The sequence below is a fragment of the Pyrus communis genome, chromosome 1 (genome assembly GCF_963583255.1).
Source record: "Pyrus communis chromosome 1, drPyrComm1.1, whole genome shotgun sequence".
Lineage (NCBI taxonomy): Eukaryota > Viridiplantae > Streptophyta > Magnoliopsida > Rosales > Rosaceae > Pyrus > Pyrus communis.
Genome location: NC_084803.1, coordinates 42,021,287 through 42,037,267, shown reverse-complemented (window position 1 = coordinate 42,037,267; position 15,981 = coordinate 42,021,287). Strand labels below are relative to the sequence as shown.

Genomic DNA, 15,981 nt, shown 5'->3' with positions numbered 1-15,981 from the left:
CTTCATTTATGTTTTTTTAAACAAAAATAATAAAAGTTTGGGTTATTGTTGGTTTAAAAATAATATAATGTAGTGCTTCATTTAAAGGTAAGACAAGTAGAATACCTTTAGAAATAGAAAAAAAAATCAAATTTGAAGGCAACTTCAAATTTGATATCTCTTTGTCCATATCAGCTTAGCCTTTTTTTTCATGTCATCTTTGACATCTTGGTTGGAGTAAATGATACATAATTTATTACTGTTATATATTTATATGACATTTTTGGCATCTCCTTTGAAGATAGTCTTACGTACGATAGTATGTGAACGAGAGCCGCTTAATGTAAGCTAGTTCTTGGAAGTCTTCCAATCCCATATGTGAAATGCAAATGGGACTTGTGCTTAAGTAGGTATGCAAGGTGAACGCAAAAACGACTGTAGAGCGATCACCTTACTAAAGCTTAAGAACACAAGGACGACGAGACTTGTCTTCGCAAAAACGACTGTAGGGCAATCGCCTAATTAGTTAACGACGATCGAATGATCTAAGAAGTGCACAAACCCGTGGAGTCTAGGAGCTATCTCAATATAACAGGGGGCACACAACCCTATCAAAGGCTGAGCAACTCGATCATGCAGTTGATGCAGATACCTTGGCTCCTTAATAATGAAGAGTTTATGATCAGAACCGTTCATATTATAAATCACTCTGTATTCTTCTGCAAAAAAAATCAATAGCTGCTCTTCCATAATCATTGAACAGATGGCCGCCTTATTCGTATACTTAAAATCAACAATGCATTACCAACTCAAACACCTAAACCTCCAACACTACAAAGCAAAAAATACATTCGCAACAAGAAACTTGCAATTTGCAAAAGAATACAGGCTTTCTACCTTTCCGGGAGACGCTTGCTTGGGGAAAGACATTGCTCTTTGAACAAAAATACTTTATCGGGCAGCTTTCGACGTTTCATGGTACAAAACAAGGGACCCAGAAACATATCATGGATCGGCATACGAATGAACTGGGAGAAATGGAAACGGTGCAATAGAGGCGTATGATACAGGTGGGTGAACATGCATGTGAGCCATCTGTGGAATTCCTCGACCTACTCTTCCGTTTGACATTGCCGTCTTGTGAGGACAATGAAAGCTCAACACTACTCTCTAAATTCTCTTCAGAAAGGCTTTGTTGATTATCAACGATGCGGTGGAACATAATCCCCGACATAAATACAGGAAGGTAAAGAAGGCTGGCATGAAACATCTTCCTTGCTTTATGTGTGGTACGGTCTCGGTAGAACGAAAATGATGTTGCAGTTATCGCGAGAGTAAGAAGAGTAGATTCAAGACATACCCCCTGCAGACAGAAGAAACGGGCGGAATGAGATGTCATAACCCCATCTATTAATCATTCCCTGCTTGGTGATCAACGGCCAAGGATTGCATCTCAAGCATGGAATATGTTGGTCATTCTACTACCAAGAAGAGTTGCATGATAACAAAGATGACATTTCCGATTAATCAATCACGTACTACGATGATCAAGAATTGTCTCCACAGTATCATATAATCGATAATCGGTCGAAGGAACCACAAATTAGTGAATGTACAAGAGGACCAGTGACATATGAAATCACCCAAACCATGAGTAACAAATATAACTCGTCAGCTTTGTTAAACCGACCAAGAGTCTTGGGCAAAATGCAAATAGCTAAAGACTCAAAATGCAATCTGAAAACAGCCATTTCAGACACGACTCTTGAGGTAAATGTATTTTCAATTTAAAGAAGACCAATGCTGACACCTATATGACGGAAAACCTTCTTTCAATAAGAAATAAAAATTGATCGGACATTGGTTGAAAAGAGAGAAAAAGAAAAATGCTCAAAGAGCTTTACAAGAAGACAACCACCAACAGAAATACAAAAATACAAATAGAAACACGATTAGAAAAAGAACGATGGTTTGTGAGTCTTGGACTTACAGTCATAGGCCAAAAACCCCAAAGGGATCATGTATATGCAATTCCTTAAAGCTACTGAGGCCGTTCTCTGACCACAAGCATCGGCAAGGGAGAACATCCTAAATCTGAATATGCAACAAACGAAAAAGGATTAGTGAGGAAGGAGCCAAGTGAACTGAATCAATAATCTGTGGACCACCATCACACGAACAAAGATCCAACCTGCAATCAGCTTGACTACAAATTCCTAAAATCTCATGCTAATCATTTAAAAGGGGAAGTAAAATTGGATAACAGAACAGGCCTTTCACACCATTCGCTCTCAAAAAGTATAAAATCTGTCAACTATAATTCTTTCTGCCTTGTAATCATAGGGCATAATTGGATACTGATTAATTATTTCCATGAACAGATACAAAGCCCATGAAAGCAAAGGCAGGAAATAAAACTCCTGTTCTGAAACAATTTCCAGGTGCAAAATATTTGGATCTTTTCAGCTGATGACATTAATGTTAAAGTAAGACCATGAAAGACCCAAAAGTTCATACCCTCCAGCAGCATAGTCATTACGGCACAAGTATGCTAGGCCCATAAAATGAGGTATTTGCCAAAAGTAGAGAGCAGCTGGGAGTAGCATTGCATTGAGGGAAACCTGGCCGGAAGCTGCAGCCCAACTGAAAGCCCAACATGCAGGAATATTCAGTTCTTGATATATGTCATGACTCGTAATAAAAAAAAACAAGAATATCAGTTCAGGTCTGCAAAGGGATCAACACGAAGAAAACTACAGAGTACAAGAATACAGCAAGGGGGAACTTCAACACGAAGAATTATAGAAAAGAAAACTAGATCTATTCACATTTTTTTCAATAAGAATTATTCTCATATGAATGAGAAAAAATAGAGTTGAATTATAGACAAGAAAATTGTAAAACTAATAGTACCAACATAACGTTTCTATTTTTACGCCTACAGCTAAAGTCAGCCACCATGATTCCCAACAGATATCCATAACAACATCCTAAGACCAAAGTTGATTGGCAGGGTATGGCTGTGTTAGAAGCTTCATTTCTAGAAGTCTACGAGGCAGATAAAACGGGATATCAGAGAGAGGTAAGTAATGGTCACATGTCTTCCCATACACATGCCAAGACAAACCGATTAACAATAATTGTGCTTCTTGTGGTGCAGGCCTTTGCTACAGGAGTGCTATAGCAATCAGATGGTGAAGCAAAGAAAACCATGCCTGCACAGGGTGGTTCAAGATCATCGACTTGAAATGGTCCCATTATAAGGTGTAAACATACGCAAACATGCACGTGTGTGTGCAAGAGAGACATCTATTTTTCTGTTAAACAAGTGGAAGCTACGAGGTAAGTCCATAGATATTGACAAAAAAATTCAGACCAGAGAGGGAGGTCATGGGGAGGACAGAGACAAAAAGATACTGGGGGAATATGCAATTATATGTATAAAATATTTAGCACAGTACAATGGGTACTTTTCAATAGATATTGGAAAACAAACTTGGTTTTTATTTAAAGTAAAACCCTGATCAGTTTTGGGCTGCCAAAATATATTGTAACAACTAACATTTAAGCTACTATGAGTCAATTGAAAGCATAACATTTCAACAGCCAAAGCAATAAATAAAGTAACTCCAATAGGTCCAATCAAAATAGCATGTAGCTCAAAGAAAATCACAGAACAAATTACCCTAGAAGCGGAGGCATAGCACCAACAACAGCACCAACCCATGTATTCACTGGGTGAATCTGCTTCAATGGAGTGTAGACAAATGCATAAAGTATTAGATTTGAAGCTCCAAGACCAGCTGCCAACATATTAGCCTGCAACAACCTTGTCATAAGAGTTGCAACATTAATTCCCAAACTCACAGCCGATCAAACATTGAGGTGACGGAAATCAGAAATTTTATGGCATGTAACATCTACAGAAAAAAGTGTGAATTCATTTGGGCACCTTGCTTGCTAACAAAGCAGTGCCTGCTAAACCAGCAGCGGATGCCCAGGTGACTGCATGAGGGATCGTAATGCGTCCTGAAGGTAATGGTCTGTTCTTCGTTCTATTCATTTTGGCATCATTTTGCTTCTCAAACACCTAAAACCAAATAATTTCAATGATTTAACACATTATCTAGTCAAAAAGTTGATATACAAAACTACATGTACTTCATATAGTGAGCCATCAAATGGACCCCAAACAATGAAAATTAGAAACTACACCATCAAAATAAAATAATACGTAACTTTAGAAAATCATTAATCTTGAAATGACTCTAATCATAATTAAATATTTTGTTCATAATTTTCATGTTTCCGGTTCCATGCTAAGAGCTTCACCCCTGCTTGCATCTTAGATCCAACTTTAGTGGAAAAAAAATATGTTGCGTGTGTGTGTGTATTCCTGTTACAAGGGAGATGTCTCTTCGCATAACGACCCACCAGTTAGCTCTACTTCTGTATATTGTGTGTGTGTGTGGGTGTGTAAAAAGAAAAATATGTTATTGAACAGAAAACCTGATTTGAGGAATTAGCAGATGCTGCAACCATCATGGTACCAGCACATGTGAAACAAAGTCCAGCAAAATCAATGGCATGGCCACTTCCAAGAATAAACCCAGTTCCAGAAGTTGCGATGACTAGCATGCTGAAGTAAAAGTGAAAATTTCATAAGAAAAAAAAAATCTTAAACTAAGTTTCAATGACAAAAAATTGATAATCCCTAGTTAGAAGAGAATCTGCCACGAACATAAAATGTAGACGTTTAATGCATGAATGAAAATACACCCAATACTGCAATCAAACAGAGTCCTGAATGCAGGATTGAAAAAATTGGCATAATAACTTAATAAGTGATAATTCAACTTAAATAGATGGAGGTGGAAAACAAGTATTTTCTAGCTAAGTGACAACAGCTATTTCCTTAAGAAAGGGATCCTTTATGAATGTTTATATTGAAAACAAGTATGTGCTACATGAACACAGGTGGGAGGCAAATTCCACTGTGTGGAGATTGAGTCTAAGCCCGTCGAAATAAAATTTTCAGGGATAAGAGTCCCTTACATCTTGCTGCAAGTTAGCACTGGTAACTGATGAAATTCTAGGATGTGAGGAAGGGTTGAGGAGTCATCTTTGAATAATTAGTTTCCTCACTTGTACGATATGTCCAGTTATCGAAACATGTCCCTTACTAGATTTGTAAGAACTTCTATTCCATTGAGCTGAGATGGTTTCAGGAAAGTTTCAATGATTTGGAAATTGGGGGAGCTCACTTCTTGGTTGTCCTTTTCGGTGCATTTTCATTTATATCTGGTTAGATCAGAGGGTAGAAGATGGAGTCGATAACCATGTGGCAGCTTCTCGGTTTATGTAACAATCCATCTCTCTTTATTGGTTTAGTTTTTTCTTGGTTAGCTGCTTCGTTGGTTTCTCATGGAGGTCAAAACCTATGATATGACTATATGGACAAGACTATGCACCTGCTTGTCTCCATGATGGTTTATAATGTTTTAATACTGAGGATAAAAGTGCAAGTCCCGTGTCTCCATTGTTATGACTGAGATAGTGTTGCGAAGGAAATGTGAGTTGGGAAATCGTATCTGGGTTCTCTTCCCTCATTCTTGAGAGGCATAAAATGTTCGGTGGTGAGAAGGAAAAGGTTTTGGGGCTGTAGTGTGCTAGCCAATTTTGGGTTTTGTTGCTGAAGAGAAACAAGAGAATTTCGAAGAACATATTTCCCGCGACCCTCCACGCCACACCTCCTTTACACCCTCTACACGTCCAAAAAGGTTTTGTCTCCTTCCCCGTCCCCATCGACAGCCTCTTCCCCCCTTCCACTTCCGCCGATTCTCTTTCGGCAACCTCGCGCGTGCCAAGGAGGACAAGTAGCCATGGTGGAAGGGCTTCATGGACAAACAGATAATATACACCACAACCATGATCCGCTTACGTACACGGCACATGACTCAGTTTGATGGCAATTCTAACAGAGTTGATGAAAATGATCAAAGTTGCACATTTTGATGAGTTGAGAGACTTTTGTTCTAATTGGGCTAAAGCTGAAGGATCATTCCCATTGCTACAATTTTCTCATTTGGTTTGGTTTGTCATATTTACCCTTTGATTCAGCCTTACATGATGGCACGTGACTAATCTTGACGAAAATTTTAACGGAGTTGATGAAAATGACCATAATTGTACATTTTGATGAGTTAAGAAACCAATGATTAAGCGGTACATTTTAAAACACTGCTTTTTGTACTTTATCTTTTGGGTCGTGCTTGGTTTTATGTATGGGATAGAAAAAACTTTTCTCTTACGCAGGAAGCGGTTTATTGCTTCTAGTAAACTCTCTGGTTGTGTTTGAACATGTTTTCAAGGATGTCCCATGGATTGCTTGTAGATTTAATTTCTTGTGCATTTGCAAGTCTTGGAGTTTTATGTATCATTTCGCATACGCAAGCTATGAAGAAGAGCAATACTGATAACATCAAGAATTCGAAGGATATCAAAGCTCCTGGCAGCAAAGTTGGAACAGCACTATCGTATTTACAGACGCCGATTTCTCGACAGATGCTATAGCTAAATATTGGACATTGAAAGAATGAGGTGCTCTTTGCGATAGGCTTACTCCGCTTTGCAGTTTGATCAGTTGAATTAAGGTCCGTCTCAAAATTACTTTTCAAAGCATTCTATCATATTCCATGGCTGCATTTCAAGTACTCAAAACAAAGTTTGTAATAATACCTGAGATAAAAGAATAAATCAAGTTTCATATGTTCACCAATAATCTCGGCAAGAACACAATCCGTCTTTGAAATGGTGGAACCTCTTAGCATCTCGCATGATGAGTTCTCTACCTACAATTTTCGAAATGATCTTCAGTGGGTTATGGCAATCGCCACAAACACGAAGATTCTTGATAACCCTAATAGTTGAACGAGCTGAGCTGCTGATGAGGCCATGAGCAAGAGCAAGTCTCTCACTATGGGCAAGCAGAGCATCTTCCTTGCCTTCCTGATCTATGTCATGTAACACAAATCTAGTCTCTGGAATGTAGCCTGCTTCCTTCATCTGTTCCCTTAAACCCCTAAGTTGAGCATAAATCTCAATGTTCTCAGGATGCGATTTATCACCTGCTCGATATTCATGGACTTGTCTCCTGACTTCTAAAAGATTTTGTGCTGCTATTTTTTTCTTCTCTTTCTCCTTTACCAGGTCAGATTCTTTTACAGGAATAAGGCCAGCCTTTGATTGCTCATCTAAGCAGGAGGGATCTAGCTGCTCAATAAGCTCCGCACACTGGTCCCCAAGCTCCAACTGCCCATGAACTCTACAGTGATTCATCAAGGTCTTCCAAACATCGACATTAGGTTCCAATGGCATCTTTTCAATGAATTCCAAAGCTTCATCCAGATAGCCCGTACTTCCTAGCATATCTATTACATTCACATAATGATCCATATTTGGGACAATAGCATAATCTTTGCCCATCGATTCAAAATGCAGCAATCCCTCGTTAATATCTCCCACGACACTACAAGTGTATAAAACCCCAATAAACAATTGGCCATCAGGTTTCAAGCCTGCTTTCTTGAATTGGGTAAATAGATCAATGGCATCTTCCCCAAGACCATTCTTAGCAAACCATGTTATCATAATGTCCCACGATGTCAAATTCCGATTTGGCATCTTGTTGAAAACCAAAAATGCGTTGTCCATAGAACCACATTTAGAATACATCTCCAAGATTTTGTTGTGCGTACTCACATTCAAAGTAGGCAATAATCTGGTAATGTTGTCATGAACAACTTTTGCTTCTTCTAAAGCCTTAGCCTCACCGCATGCCTGCATTAACTGTAAATAGAGATGCAAATCCACATGAACATGCTGCATCTCTAGCTGTCCCAAGATATCCACAGCTTCCTTAACTTTCCCCTCCTTGCAAAAACGATCCAACTCTTCAAGACTGGAACTAGATGGGCTATTTTCCGAAGCCTCAATGAATTGTCCTTCAGATTTTGACTCACTTCCTGCGTGAGAATCCACCATCATATTTTGAAAAGCATCTGAATTTGTCGGATATTGTCCAGCATGGGGGCTTTGCTGGTATTGCCATAAGAGTTGCAACATTAGTCCCCAAACAATCAAACTTTTGAGGTGATAGAAATCAGAAATTTAATGTCATACAACATTTATAGAAGAAAGACCTTGCTTGTTAACAAAGCAGTGCCAGCTAAACCAGCAGCGGATGCTCAGGTGACTGCATGAGGGATCGTAATGTGTCGTGAAGGTAGTGGTCTGTTCTTCGTTCTGCTCATTTTGGCATCATTTTGCTGCTCAAACACCTTACCTGATCAAATTGTTGATCTACCAAACTACAGGTACTGCAAAAAGTGAGCCATTAACTACTCAAACATGATCAAATGGGCCCTAAACAATGAAAAATTAGAAACTGCACCATCAAAATAAAATAATACGAAACTTTCGAAAACCATTAATCTTGAAACGATTCTAATTATCATTAAATAATTTGTTCATAATTTTCACGTTGGTCCCTATAAAGTCCGATTCCATGCTAATCTTCATTCCTGCTTGTATCTTAGATACAACTTCAATGGACAAAAAAAATATGTTCCGTGTGTGTGTGTGTGTATGTGTATGTGTATGTGTATGTGTATGTATTCCTGTTAAAGGGAGACCTCTCTTCGCACACTGACCCACCAGTTAGCTCCACTTCCGTATATTGTGTGTGTGTAGAAAGAAAAATCTGTTATTGAACAGAAAACCTGATTTAAGGAATTAGCAGATTCTGCAACCATCATGGTACCCACACATGTGCAACAAAGTCCAGCAAAATCAATGGCATGGCCACTTCCAAGAATAAACCCAGTTCCAGAAGTTGCAACGACTAGCATGCTGTGAAAGTGAAAAACTCATAAGAAAAAAAAAATCTTAAACTAAGTTTCAATGACGAAATTTTGATAATCCCCAAGTTGGAAGAGAATCCGCTACGAACACAAAATGTACATGTTTAATGCATGAATGAAAATACACCCAATACTGCTTTTACATGTTGAAGCAAAACATCGAAACATCCTTTTCTAACAGAGCAATCAAACTGAGTCCTGAATTCAGGAGTTGAAAAAAAATTGGCATAATAACTTAATAAGTGATAACTCAACTTAACTAGATGGAGGTGGAAAATATGTATTTTCTCACCAAGTGACAATGGTTATTTCCTTGAGAAAGGGATCCTTTATGAATGTTTATATTGAAACGAGTGTGGGTTACATGAACATGGGTGGGATGCAAAATCAGCTGTGAGGAGATCGAGTCCAAGCCGTTCAAAATAGAATTCTCAGGATAAGAGTCCCTTCATCTTGCTGCAAGTTAGCACCGGTTACAGAAGAGAGGATGAATTCTAGGAAGAGAAAAAGGGTTGGGGAGTCATATTTGAATAATTAGTTTCCTCACCTGTACAATATCTCCAGTTATTAAAACATGCCCCTTACTAGATTTGTAAGAACTTCTATTCCATTGAGCTGGGATGGTTTCAGGAAAGATTTCAATGATTTGGAAATAGGGGGAGCTCACTTCTTGGTTGTCTTTTTCGGGGAACTTTCGTTTATGTCTGGTTAGATCAGATGCTAGAAGATGGAGTTTATAACCATGTGGCAACTTCTCGGTTTATGTGACAATCCATCTCTCTTTATTGATTTAGTTTTTTCTTGGTTAGCCGCCTCATTGGTTTCTCATGGAGGATAAGAACAAGACTACACGTCTGTTCGTCTCCATGCTGGTGTATAATGTGTTAAAACTGAGTATAAAAGGGCAAGAGAATTTCAGTTGGGAAATCCTATCTAGGTGCTCTTCCCTGATTCTTGAGAGGCATAAAATTGTTGCTGGAGAGAACCAAGAGAATTTCAAAGACCATATTTTTGCGGGCAAGGAGGACTTAATGTGTTCAAACTTGATTTCTTTTTTTCTTTTTTTCTCCTCACTTTCTTCACAATGGGGTGTATCCTTTTCGATAACCTAATTATTGTTTCTGCAATCCAGTTTGTTTAAGAATGACAGCTTGTCCACAGAGATTATCTTATTGATACATTGAAATTAAATCTTGCTTTCCAATAGAAAATCAAACGTTTAAGGGCAATACTGTTGAAAATTCAAATCAAAAAAAGGTTGCTACTAGCTATTGTTGAAAATCAATGTCAAAGTTAGGCATGAAAAGTTAGGCAATGTTAGGTATGGTTGAATAACAATTATTAGGTGCATTTAATGTGTTTTGTGTGGTAATAAATAATCTTAGTTTAATCATTTGGTTTGCTATAAATACCCAAGTTCTCAAACATTGTATATCATCCCATCCAAATCCCACTTCCAATTGTGAAGAAGCTTGTAAGCTTTCTTATTCCAATAGTTTGTAAACCTTTTCATATATCAAAGTCCAAGTGTTTTGCCAAAGCTTGTTGCTTCCCTCCTTTCTCTATTTCTTTCTTGTCCAATTTTATTTGAGAGTGCAAAGTGAAAGAGGTGTGATAGAGTTTGTAAACTTATCACCCACATATTTTGGTATTGAGTTAGTAAACTGTAAAATACCAACAATTGGTATCAGAGCCAGAATACCACTCTGGCAGGTGCAGCAGTTATGGCGTCCAACTTAGTGCAACTCCAAGTTCCCACATTGAAGAAAGAAAATTATGAAAGATGGTGCATCCAATTCAAAGCATTGTTTGGATCACAGGAGCTATGGGAAGTTGTCAGTAGTGGGTATGTTGTACCCACTGCCGAGCAAGAAGCCGTATATACTGCGGATCAAAGGAACACTCTCAAGGACTTACGAAAGAAGGACCAAAAGGCGCTGTATCTTCTATACCAGGGTTTGGAAGATTCAACGTTCGAGAAGGTTGCAGAAGCAACAACGAGCAAGCAAGTATGGGATACACTCAGTACAATCTACAAAGGAGTAGATCGAGTCAAGAAAGTGAGGTTACAATCACTTCGAGCAGATTTTGAAACTGCTCATATGAATGAAGGGGAGAGCATCTCCGACTATCACTCAAGGCTCATTGTGATAGTAAATCAGATGAGGAGAAATGGCGAGAGACTCGATGAAGTACGAGTTGTGGAGAAGATACTCCGGTCACTCACATCTAAGTTTGAGCATGTGGTGACTGCCATTGAGGAATCCAAGGATTTGGAGGTGATGAGCGCAGAAGAGCTACTAGGATCCCTCCTAGTTCACGAGCAACGCATTCAGAAGAATGCAAGCCCCACAACGCTAGAGCAAGCTTTGGAGTCAAAGTTGAATATTGACAAACCAAATAAAGGTCGTGGGCAGTGGAACTCACGTCGTGGGAGCTCATCCAACCGTAGCCGAGGACGAGCCCGAGGAAGAGGTCGAGGCTATGCACAAAATCAAGGTCAGTCTCAGGAGTGGAGATCTACTCGAGGAAAGGCGCATATCCAGTGTCACAACTGTAAGCAATATGGACATTATGCCAATGAATGTTCACATAAAAATGGTGAGCATGTCAACATGGCAGAATCAAGTGGAAATACTGATGAAGAACTTACAGTCTTACTAGCACACCATGATTCCAGTAGCCAACAAAATGTTTGGTATTTGGACTCTGGTGCAAGCAATCACATGTGTGGAAAGAAGGAGTTTTTTGCCGAACTCAAAAAAGGGGCCTATGGATCTGTAAGTCTCGGTGACTCCTCAAAGTTGCCAGTTGAAGGCAAAGGGAAGATCAAGATCATCCAGAAGGATGGAAGAGAAGAATACATCTCTGATACCTACTACATACCAGGTATGAAGAGCAACATTCTGAGCATTGGTCAACTGCTCCAGAAAGGGTACATTATACATATAGAGAACATGCTTCTCACTCTCAGGAATGCAAGGAGAAAGCTTATTGCACGTGTTCGAATGTCAAAGAACCGGATGTTTCCGTTGAATTTGAACACAAAGATTGGAAGCTGCAACATCGGTGTAATGGAAGATGAGTCATGGAAATGGCATCTTCGATTTGGCCATCTTAATTTCAATGGCCTAAAGTTGCTGTCAAGTGGAGGAATGGTTCGTGGTCTACCCCAGATTGAAGCCACACGCCAAGTATGTGAAGGTTGTGTGCTTGGCAAGCAAGCACGACTATCGTTCCCTGTTGGTGATACATGGAGAGCAAAGGCACCATTGCAGTTGGTGCACACAGATATATGTGGTCCATTGGATCCCATGTCTTATGGAGGTAATAGGTATTTTATTACCTTCATTGATGATTTCAGTAGAAAGACTTGGGTCTATTTTCTCAAGGAGAAGTCAGCTGCCCTAAAAATTTTCAAGGAGTTCAAGGCACTCACAGAGGCAGAAAGTAACCACAAGGTTGTGGCTGTGAGATCAGATAGAGGTGGAGAGTACACCTCCAATGCTTTCCAAGCATACTGCAAGGAGTAAGGAATTAGGCATCAACTTACTGCTGCCTATACCCCACAGCAAAATGGGATAGCCGAAAGAAAGAATCGAACCATCCTTGACATGACAAGGTCCATGCTTAAGGAGAAGAATTTGCCAAAAGAGTTATGGGCAGAAGCTGTAGCTTGTTCGATTTATTTGTTGAATCGATGTCCAACAAAGAGTGTCAAGAGGATGACACCACAAGAGGCTTGGAGTGGATACAAGCCGAATGTTACACACCTAAGAATTTTTGGGTGTGTTGCATATGCTCAAGTTCCAGAAGCCAAGAGGAGGAAACTTGATGATAGAGGTGAGAAGTGTGTGTTTGTGGGCTATAGTGAAGAGTCCAAGGCATACAAGCTCTACAACCCACTAACTGGCAAACTAGTGGTTAGTAGAGATGTTATCTTCAGTGAGGAAGAGACATGGACGTGGAACAACAAAGAAGTCAGTAAAGAGAAGATCGTCTCCACTAATTTTGAAGAACCAGAAGTTGTACCACCGATTGAGCAACAGCCTGCTCAAACAATCACAACAACTCCAGTGCACAAAATTGCAAGGAGTGGTCCTACATCTAGTGAGGAAAGCAGCTCCTCAACTCCAGTGAGGTTAAGGAGTCTCATAGAGATTTATGGACAAGAAGAAGAAGAAGAAACCAACATTTTCTGCTTGTATGCAGACCACGAGCCTTTCTCATTCAATGAAGCTGTGGAAGAAGATTGTTGGAAGAAAGCCATGGAAGAAGAGATCCATGCCATCGAAAAGAATGACACTTGGGAGCTGACAAAGCTCCCACCAAATCAGAAGGCTATTGGTGTCAAGTGGGTTTACAAGATCAAACGCACTGCAGATGGGAGTGTGGATCGATACAAATCAAGGCTTGTAGCAAAGGGCTACAAACAGAAGTATGGAGTGGACTATGATGAAGTCTATGCTCCAGTTGCGAGACTTGACACGGTAAGATTGCTAATCTCTCTTGCCGCACATCATAAATGGAAAATTTATCAACTAGATGTCAAGTCAGCCTTCCTTAATGGAGTACTTGAGGAAGAAGTGTACGTGGAACAACCGGAAGGCTTCCAAGTACAAGGAGAAGAAGATAAGGTGTATCGTTTGAAGAAGGCTTTGTACGGCCTCAAGCAAGCACCACGAGCTTGGAACTCAAGGATCGACAACTACCTTCACCAAAATGGATTTCAGAAATGTCCATACGAGCATTCAGTTTACATGAAGAATGGTGAAAAAGGGGAGTTCTTAATTATTTGTCTCTATGTAGATGATTTATTGTTTACAGGAAACAATGAGGCAATGTTCCATGAGTTCAAGCAATCCATGTTCAGTGAATTCGAGATGACTGACAATGGATTAATGTCATACTTTCTTGGCATAGAAGTGAAGCAAGAAAGTGATGGTATCTACATCTCTCAACAAAGGTACATGAGAGACATATTGAAGAAGTTCAATATGGACAAGTGCAACACTGTCAATACCCCAGTCGCAACTGGATTGAAGCTGTCCAAAGGAGGAGAGGGTGAGTTTGTAAACTCAACAGTGTACAAAAGCCTCGTTGGAAGTCTAAGGTACCTTACAATCACAAGACCTGATATAGTTTATGGTGTTGGACTCGTGAGTCGATACATGGAAACACCAAGGGAGTCTCATTGGCTGGCCGCCAAGAGAATTTTGAGGTACATAAGAGGTACTCTAAACTATGGTCTATTTTATAATTTTGGTGAAGATGCAAAATTATTTGGTTATTCAGATAGTGATTGGGGAGGTGACCAAGATGAAAGGAAAAGCACAACTGGCTATGTGTTTTTTCTAGGATCAACAGCTTTCTCATGGACTTCAAAGAAGCAATCAATTGTTGCTTTGTCATCATGTGAAGCCGAGTATGTTGCTGTAGCCTCAACCGTGTGTGAGGCAATTTGGTTAAGAAATCTGTTGAAGTTAGTGTGTCATCCGCAAGTGGAATCGACTGTGATTCACGTAGATAACGTGTCTGCAATCAAACTTGCAAAGAATCCTGTTCAACATGGAAGGAGCAAGCACATTGATACCAGGTTCCATTTTCTAAGGGACCATGTGAAGCAAAAGACAATTGAACTTGTCTACTGTCACACCAAGGAACAAGTGGCAGACATCTTCACAAAGCCATTGCCAATTGAAACATTCCGGCTACTGCGTGAAATGCTAGGAATGAAGGCGTTTTGATTTGAGGAGGTGTGTTGAAAATTCAAATCAAAAAAAGGTTGCTACTAGCTATTGTTGAAAATCAATGTCAAAGTTAGGCATGGAAAGTTAGGCAATGTTAGGTATGGTTGAATAACAATTATTAGGTGCATTTAATGTGTTTTGTGTGGTAATAAATAATCTTAGTTTAATCATTTGGTTTGCTATAAATACCCAAGTTCTCAAACATTGTATATCATCCCATCTGAATCCCACTTCCAATTGTGAAGAAGCTTGTAAGCTTTCTTATTCCAATAGTTTGTAAACCTTTTCATATATCAAAGTCCAAGTGTTTTGCCAAAGCTTGTTGCTTCCCTCCTTTCTCTATTTCTTTCTTGTCCAATTTTATTTGAGAGTGCAAAGTGAAAGAGGTGTGATAGAGTTTGTAAACTTATCACCCACATATTTTGGTATTGAGTTAGTAAACTGTAAAATACCAACAAATACAAGTTCAACTGTGTGAATCAACATGAGATTAAACATATCAAATAATCGCGCACACACAAAATTACAAAATTATCACAGAAATTATCAAAAAATATCAGATAATACAATGATTTAATTATTCCCAGATGAAAAATGATTGAGTTTTAAAAAAAATCAATGAAAAATGGATTGAAGAAAAGGAGGAAATGAGTACCTGAGGCGAGCTTTGGAGAGCTCCCAATAGCACTGGCCATAGTGGCGGGCCATGTGCGAGGCCCTGGAAGCCAACGACGGGAGATCAGCCCGCCGCCGAAAGGGCTCCGACTCCATCGGATCGGTGAAGCCCGAGCTTGAAGGATCATTCTTATGCAAATGTTTTCTCTCTTTGATTCGTAGACAGGGAAAAATGAATGGATTCTTTATATATCGTCGCGTCCATTCGTGAATTGTACTGTGCATATATTAAGTTGTCTTCTCCTCAATTTTAATTATTTGGAAGTGACCCAAGAAGGGTTAGAATTTCTCTAAGCTTTCTATGTAATAGTGTCCTGAACGCATATGTACGTTTGTTATATAATGTAAAGAATGCATTCTCGTCTGATTTTTTTTACTGTTGATATATACTTACAAGCATTATAATGTGAATTATCAAGCGATAGGTGCAGCCACACATAACTACAGTTTACTATCTTTATTACTTTCGGATTTGAATTACATTTTTAAGACACAAAAGATACAATTTGTAGTGTGTTTCATTCATATTTTAATTTCTACACTACAGTTGGAGTGCCAAAAATTTAATTGGATTTGTCAAAAACATCATGCATGTCATTTGACTCTTTTTAGTGTTTGGGTTTGAAGGTGGTGTTTTCTATTGTTTCCATTTGAAG

The 15,981-nt window shown here is 39.2% G+C and overlaps 1 protein-coding gene and 1 pseudogene across 24 annotated transcripts in view; one reads left to right on the top strand and one right to left on the bottom strand.

Moving 5' to 3' along the window:
- LOC137712265 (uncharacterized) overlaps window positions 1-15,981 on the top strand; it is a 49,698-nt gene that overhangs the window by 18,443 nt on the left and 15,274 nt on the right. The gene's annotated exons all lie outside the window — the stretch shown is intronic.
- On the bottom strand, window positions 715-15,497 carry LOC137712244 (protoheme IX farnesyltransferase, mitochondrial-like; annotated as a pseudogene).